The sequence below is a fragment of the Tenrec ecaudatus genome, chromosome 5 (assembly GCF_050624435.1).
Source record: "Tenrec ecaudatus isolate mTenEca1 chromosome 5, mTenEca1.hap1, whole genome shotgun sequence".
NCBI classification, from domain to species: Eukaryota; Metazoa; Chordata; class Mammalia; order Afrosoricida; family Tenrecidae; genus Tenrec; species Tenrec ecaudatus.
The window spans coordinates 154,843,044-154,851,581 of NC_134534.1; the positions used below are offsets into that span (position 1 = coordinate 154,843,044).

Genomic DNA, 8,538 nt, shown 5'->3' on the forward strand with positions numbered 1-8,538 from the left:
ACACAACCCTGAGCGCTGAAAATGAGGTAAACTTGAAATACTTCCTGATGAAGACAGCTGGTGTGGATTATAACTCAATGTACAGAAACCCAAAATGCTTGCAGCATAATAAATGGAGAAAAGATTGAAGTTGTTAAGGATTTAATTTTGTCTTGGATCCACAAGTAATGGTAATGGAAGCAGCAGTTGAGATCAAATGATGCACTGAATTGGGTAAATCTGCTGCACAAGATCTCTTTAAAGAATTAAAAAGCAAGGATGTTACATTAAGACATCAATTTTCAACCTGTGGGTCACAACCCCTTTGGGGATCAAACGACCCTTTCACAGGGGTCGCCTAAGACCATCGGAAAACACAGATTTCCGATGGTCTTGGGAACCGAGACACTGCTCCTCTATCCGTCTCCAGGTGGGTCCACCCACATGCACATACACCCACATAAGAGTACCCAGCATGAAGACTGTTACCCAGGCTACACCATGCTTCAAGACAAAATTTCATTTATTTGTAATTAGAAAGGAATATTTCACTATATATAATTACACTATATATAGTGTCTGTGATTAGTCACTATGCTTTAATTATACTCAATTTATAACAATGAAAATACATCCTGCATATTAGATATTTACATTATGATTCATAATAATAGCAAACTTACAGTTACGAATTAGCAACAAAAATAATTTTATGGTTGGGGCTCTTCACAACATGAGGAACTGTATTATAGGGTCGCAGCATTAGGAAGGTTGAGAATCACTGCTTTTAAGACTATGGTATGCCTGACCCAAATCATGATGTTTTTATCAATAGATTCATATGCATGGGAAAGTTGGACATGGAATAAAGAAGAACTGTGGAAATAGCAATGTATTTGAGCTTTGGTGTAAGTGAAGAATATTGAAATTTTCATGGACTGTCCAAATAATAAATAGATTGTTCTTGAAAGAAGTAAAGCCATAATGCTTTTTAGAGGCAAGTTGGGTGAGACCTGTCTCAAGTACTTTAGACATGTTATTAGCAGAGACCAGTCGCTGGAAAAGGCCACCAAACTTGGAAAAGTGGATGGGACAGCAAAAAGAGGAAGACGATCAATGAGATGGATTGACCAAATTTGGCAACAATAGGCTCAAACATATGAGCATGACGCAGGACCAGACTTTGTTTCATTGAGTTGTGCATGGGCCAAAACCAACCTAAAGGCACCTACCAAAAACAGCAAAACAAGTATCCAAAGAGGACAGCACCATACTCAAAGATGGCAGTGGCCGCCCCAAGGATGGACGATTGATTACAGCCTTCTATTCATTGTCTTCATTTAAGATCTGTCATTTTCTGAGAGAAAAATACTTTATAAATAATAATAATTATAAATATTTATTATTTATAATATATTTATTATAAATAATTATTATTTATAAATACTTTATAAATAATTATTCAATTCTGAATTAGAATATGTACCCATGTGTAAAATATATGTTGTATATATATATATATATATATATATAACATTTATATAGTAAATGTTCTCTTCTTAGATTGGAATATCATAATTGAAATATAAGTAAGGAGGAACCGTTTTGTTATCTTATCCAAATGCCTACCCTTTCTCTCTTTAGTTATTGAATGGAGTCTATTCTCTCCTTAGAATCAAGAAACCAGATTAATTCCCTTCAAATATGCTAAGAAGTAACTAACCTTATTAATCATGAACATTTGCTCCTTAATTTTGTTTTATAATCTTACAGATAAAAGTCAATATTTGTCATGGGGATGCTTATTGCCAATTATGGCAATATATTACTAGCCCCTAATTAAACTGTTTGTTTTGAATAAGCTACGTTTCTCTCCGGGCTTTCCTAATAAAGTACTTGTATATTTATGAAAAATATTGTCATACTTAACCTGGCAGGGGAGATACCAAGATCACAAAGGTGGTTTTCCCAGGGCGAGGCTTATCCATTGCACTCCGGATGTGCTGACCCTGCGATCTCCCCAAGGGTGGGAAACTCGACTGCATATTGTGTGGTAGTGGGGGACTGCGCTATGCTCTTCCCTTTATTTAAAAAAGAAAAGAAAAATAGTGTCACTGAAGCGAAGATTACATGTTTCAATATTGTAACCACTGAAACATACACTCTCCCTTTTAGTTAAATTATTTATATTTCCCAGAATTCAGTTCTAACACTTATTCAATATACTATGTGGTAGTCACCTAACCTGGTGTCAATTTAAGGATCAAGAATGTAGGGGTGGAGTCTAGGCTGTCAATCTGGAGATAGCCAATGAGGCTTCTGTGGGCATGGCCTTCTCCTGAGAATTCTGGGAAATCTGATACTTCCTCCTTGAAGGTGGAAGACACCACTCTCTAAGCAACCAGACCTTGGAAGCCAGAGAAGCCACAGAGAGACCCCAGTGAGGCTGAGATGTTTCCAATGACACTGGATCCAAAGACTTTCTACCCACTGGCCTGTGATCCTTTGCATTCGGCATCATTACGTGTGTTTCATGAGTCTGAAAGAACTTTTTAGATTGATATCAGAAATATGGGCAAATACCGGACTTAAGGACTTGATCTGAACTGGGCTGGGATGTTTTTTCAATGTTCAATTGCTCTTGCATATAAATATATTTCTTATACACATATGTGTGTCCATGGATTTGTTTCCCTAGTCTACCCAGGCTAACATATACTGCTTCTAATGAAAGCTTATATCTCATTAATAGTTGAGATACAGTAATTTTATTGACTTGTATACAGGATATTCTGATATTATTTTAATTAATTGCATTGTTATTATACTGGTTATTTTAGAAAATTGTTATACTCTTTATTTACATAATAATGAATTAATATCCCTAATACAAAATAATACTACTCTCAGTTACATATTTTGGTTCTCTATCTGGTAAATTATTAAAATTTGTATTCCAATAATAGAAGTTCCTTGTGATATGTCCATGATGGTTTGAGCATATGTTCTACTCAGTTCTGCATATATTGAAATATCACATATACTCAACAAATTTCTATTTGGTGGAGATACACATTTTAGAATACATACTCAACCCTTCATTTATACTCTAAAAATAATTCTAATAGATTCTAAATAAGTTGAAGTAATACTTAATAGCTAATTCCCACTTGATTTACATAGTTGGTTTACAGAATTTAGTCAACTAAGAGTATGGACCAAGATTTTCTAAAATATAGAGTGAAAAATAATAACAATACCAAATATCTCACTGTGTTATTTCAAAAATTACTCTGTTAATTATATGGCCTACCCATTAGAAAATGTTAAATAATTATTGGGATTCTCCTAAATCGCCATGGTCAATATTAGAATTAGTAAGATTTCTACTGTTTTTAGGTTCTTACATGGTGTAAATATTTTACACCTCTCCCCCCACTATCATGATCCCAATTCTACCTTACAAATCCAGCTTGACCAGAGCATGTGCACTGGTACATATCACAGCTGGAAACACAGGGAATCCAGGACAGATAAACCCCTCAGAACCAATAATGAGAGTAGTGATACAAGGGGGGTAAGTGTAAGGTGGGGGATAAATGGGGAACTGATCACAATGATCTACATATAAGCCCCTCCATGGGAGATAGACAACAGAAAAGTGGGTCAAGGGAGACATCGGTCAGTGAAAAACATGAAAAAATAATAATTTAATTCATGAGGGAGTGAGGGTGGGGCAGGGAGGGGAAATGAGGAGCTGATATCAAAGGGCTCAAGTAAAGAGAAATTTTTATTTTTAATGATGGTGGCATCAAATGTACAGATGCGCTTGACACAATGTATGTATGTATTGTGCTAAGAGCTGAATGAGCCCCCGTTAAAATTATCTAATAATAGTTTACACCTGACTACTCACACAACACCTAGTGGTTCCAACCCACCCAATTATATTGTGCAAGAAGTTCTGCAATCTACTTCTGTAAGTAATGAATTAAATGGTGTGGTAGTTCCATAAGCGGTTGTCAATTTGAGACTTAATAGTGAAAAGGTGGAATTTAGCCTGTCAATCAGCTTGCATCTTGATGGCCTCATCTGGAGGTGCTAAGGAGATTAAATAGCTCATTGGAGGCGGGACATACACTCACTCTCTGGAGACATTACTGAAGAAGGAAGAGCCTGATGGAGCTGCACTGTTGCAGCCAGAGCCCTGGAGCTGAAGGAACCACGTGGAGAACCCTGCCAGTGCTGAGATGATTCCACCACTAGTGGAGCCACAGGACTTTCCACCCACAGGCCTGTGATCTTCCTGCATTCAGCATCATTACATGGGTTTCATGAGTCTGAAGAGGAATTTATAGATTAGTATCGGATTTATTGGCTGATTTTGGATTTATGGACTTGATCTGGACTGAGCTAGTATGTTTTCTTAATATATAAGTGTTCTTTCATAAAAAGCTCTTTCTTGTCTATGAATTTGTTTCTCTAGTCGACCTAGGCTGACACAAAACTTATAGACAAGACAACCCCCTGCAGCTAAGGTTTGCTCTGTAATACATTGGATTACCTTGAGTTGGTGTCAACTCAAAGGAAATAGGTATAGTTTGGTTATGAGTTTTATTATTTTTATTATTTATGCCAAACCCTTTCAAATCCATCTTTTGAAACTGAAGACTGTGGCACCGAGAGACTAACAGAAAACCAACAGCTTCCAATTCCTATTCTGGCAGGTGGATAGCTAGAAATATCCTTCCCCCAAAAGTTAAAGTGAAAACATGTCAACAAAAAAGGTAACAGGATTTCTTTAACACAATAAGTCCTGAATTTGTAACTCAACGAAATTGTTTATAACCTGAGACTGAAGCGGTCTGCAAAATGAGAGACTGTACAAACACTAACTTAAGTGGGAAAAATTTAATTAGGATTTGGTAAGAAGAGTCAGAAAGGGTGATTGGCAAATTGTTGGAAGTTGAAAAGTATAGGGAATGTAAAGCCACTTCACCTGTAAATATAGCACCAGTGCACATCACTTTACAGGCTTTTTAAAAAATTTCCATGAGTAATTCCAAAAAAATCCCCAGATAGGAAGAGATCTGATTAAGTAATTCTTGTGTTGCAGACTTGAGGCAGGCTAATAACAGCATAGATCATGAAACCCACCTATGCAAATGTTTTCAATTTCCCTTTAATCAAAACAAAACAAAGGAAAAAATGATCTGTATTTCAAGGGCCATTGTTCATTTTTAAAATCTATAATCTTTGGCGAGAAGTTTCCGGGACACTTAGTTTTCACACTAGTGAAAACTCATTGCATCTAGAGGAAGGATCATGAATAACCCATTCAAGCCTTGGAATATCTAGTGACTCACCATAAACTTGAAAAAAGTTACTCAAAGAATAACTAGACTATACTGTTGTCTGAATATGCCTACTCTTAATTCCTTGATGAAGGTAAGTTATACATGTACTAATTACTCATGAATAAAATATGTTCTTCTGATTAAGAGTTATAGGCAGAAAGGCACATATTATTTGAAGTTCCTAAGTGGCATTATGGAAAAAGTAAATCTATAAAGGTTAGAAACTATTACCAAGATGTAGCTCCAAGTTTTGAGTCTCTCTACTTCTTGATTCTTGTCCTGCTTACTATGAAGATTTCAGACCAGTACATAAGGCAGATCAGAGTCAGAAAAATGGTTTGAACAGACTGAGTGAGTGTATGTGGCTTTGGCCTCAGAAAGGAGAATTTGGATGGTATCACTTGGGAGTGAGGGGGCAATGTTAGCTAGACAGAGATAGGCTTGGGAAGGAGAGGTAATGAAGGCAAGAATCTGGCTTAATGGAAAGGAGGGGGCAGGGGCAGGGGCAGGTGAGAACTTGTTTTTCTTCATACCTAGCTAGTAAAAAGGAAGGCAGATAAGACCTATTTCCACATCATTGTGAAAGAGAGTAGAGATAGTGAAAAGGCTGGATGGAGAAAGATCGGATGTTCACACTACCCCCACAGTGAATGAATAGACTCTTGAATTTTGTGCAGCAGAGAAGGGCACAACCTTAAGTGTGGGGTGCAGGGGTACAGGGACACACCTACTTGGAAGGGGGAGGTACCCTACAGAGGACCAGCCAATAGTAGAAGACATCTACAGAAGGTTAGCCAATGGTGGGAGGTCCTCCAGTGGCCAAATACAAGATTGGGCTTTCCATCCTACCAGCCCTTTTGGACTAGCTAAGGGCCCTTTGGACTTCTTTTCCAAAGTATTACTTTCAGTAAAGTCACCCACTCACTCTGCGCAGACCTCTTCTCTGAACGTGTTTTAATGTTGTCCTCTCCTGAAATTTTTCTTGTGAGCAGGACAATAACTAAGGAGTAGTGAGTCTAGAAATATTGAGCTGCCTCCTGGTAGCATGTTTCAACCTCATAAAAATGCTAGAAATGAAAATTCAATTTTCAAACTAAAACCAAGTATTCTCTAGAATTATTGTCTTAAAAAGAAGAATACCTACATCAATTGTGTGAGCCCTAATAAAATGTTAAAAAAAAAGAAAAGAAAAGAAAACTGAGAACTCCAGAACACTTAGTTGCATTCACACAGAACCTGTATTAAAAAAAAAAAAAAAGACGAATACCAGTTGTTGTTGAGCGTGTAAAGAAGCAGGAACCCTGGTAATGCTGATAATGGAAAATAGTACCCCACTTTGGAAAGTGATGTTTTCAAATGATATATTTAGAAGTAAACATAAGCTTTATGTTCTTGTTAATATTTCTCCTGTCACCTCTGTCATTGATATATATCCAGTGAAACACAACACAGCCCACAACATGCTTCATTTCCATGATTAGCTGGGGGTAGAACCATTGTTGTTTCATTGAGTGAATTTTTGGAAGCTCATCACAGTAATTTGATCCTACTGTGTCTTAATCTAGAAGCTCTGCTAAATCCTGTTCAGCATGATAATAATGTGTAACCTCCACTAAGGCTTAGTGAGACATATTGAGAGGCAAAGAACCTTTCTGGCTGGGAATTTAACCAGTTTTCCTACTTGAAATGTAGGAATTACACCTATAACCTATCAATGCCTGTTAAACTTAGCATCATGATGTGAAGCCCATGTGATTCATTGATATCTCAGAGTACCTGTGTACCCTAAGGTTTCCTAGGCTACAATCTTACAAGACATTGCCAGGTCTTTCGTCCTGCGTTGCCATTTATGTCTTCAAATTGTTCGTTTTTGTGTGTGCAACTTAACTGTGTGCTATTCTTGTATGCACTACACACACTATGTCTTTGAGACTTAAAAGCAGTATAGTAAAGGGGATTTTAGTTATCGTGCTTACCAGTACAGTTTAGGACACATCCGGAAGGAAGTGACTCAGTCATCTTAGGTACTTGGGTTGATAGCTGGTAGATCCATCACAGGAACTAAAAACAAAACACTGCCACCAATTGATGTCAATCCACAGCGACCCTCTAGGACAGGCTAGACTGCTCCTGCGGGTTTCTAACTGTAACTGTTTGCAGGAGTAGAAAGTCCCATCTTTCTCCCGAGGAGAGAGGATAGTGGTTTCCAGCTGACCTTGTAGGTCGCAGCCCAACTCATCCAAGCACTACACCACCGGGCAGTCCAAAGACACACCTGTTCTATCTGCACTCGACGCTCTGCAGGTGCTAATGAGGGACCAGTTTCATTAGCGCTTAGGATTTGGTGAATGTGAATGTCTATTTACCCAGGAAGGCGTGTCTAGTTTCCCTTCAGACCCTTATTTGTCTAAAAGAAGCCACATGAGAACACGCAAAGCTCAGCTTTCTCTTTGTTTCTCAGAAACTGCCCACCTTTGGCACAGTTCTTAGAAAGTATATACAGCTATTTGGAATATTTAAATCAGTAAGGAAAAGAAACTAACTTTAAAAAGGTTGTTTAATAAACGAGCCTCCATAAAAGAATGATAAAGAGCTTGGTTATCTGACTTAAATGTCAAAGTGACATTTACTAAAGTTAATAAAAAAATTTTCATTTCTCGAAAATAAAAATGAAATTGCCTCCTCTTGAAACCTGTGCCCTTGCGCCCAGTGCCATGTGATGTCGTCAATGGCCCCACCTGCTTTCAGGTCACAGAGACGCTTCAGCAGGGCTGTCATTGTCGCCTTGCTCACTACCCCTTCATACTTTCACATTTCATATAGCAGAGAGCATGGGAGGCAGTGGCGGGGAGTGTGGGCAGACAGATGAAAGGTAAAGCAACAGCCAGCCTTAAAAAGCTCCTAGAATTGAGTGAAGGCAGACAAATTATCTGATAAGAGCACAGAGTCAGGCTCAGGCAATGCTGATTTTTATCAAGGAGAGGATTTGATAACCATTTTTTTTCCTCTCTCTCAAAGGAGAAGATGGTACTTTTGAAGTCACCTTAGCAGGGACCTTTTATCCGAGTTTTCACTAAACTAAGCCCAACATTTAAAATAGTTTTCAAAATCTCAAGGCTCTGGATTTTTAATTACCTGCCATTTCCCGTGTTGTCTATAAATAGCTACCGTGTCAAGAACAGAAAGTCTCTTCTGTCTGGGG

The 8,538-nt window shown here is 37.9% G+C and overlaps 1 non-coding gene across 1 annotated transcript; it reads left to right on the forward strand.

Moving 5' to 3' along the window:
- Positions 1 to 1,900: 1,900 nt before the first annotated feature.
- Positions 1,901 to 2,063, forward strand: LOC142449364 (U1 spliceosomal RNA). The gene has a single exon (XR_012784559.1). It is a non-coding gene; the product is annotated as a U1 spliceosomal RNA (small nuclear RNA).
- The last annotated feature ends 6,475 nt before the right edge of the window (positions 2,064 to 8,538 follow it).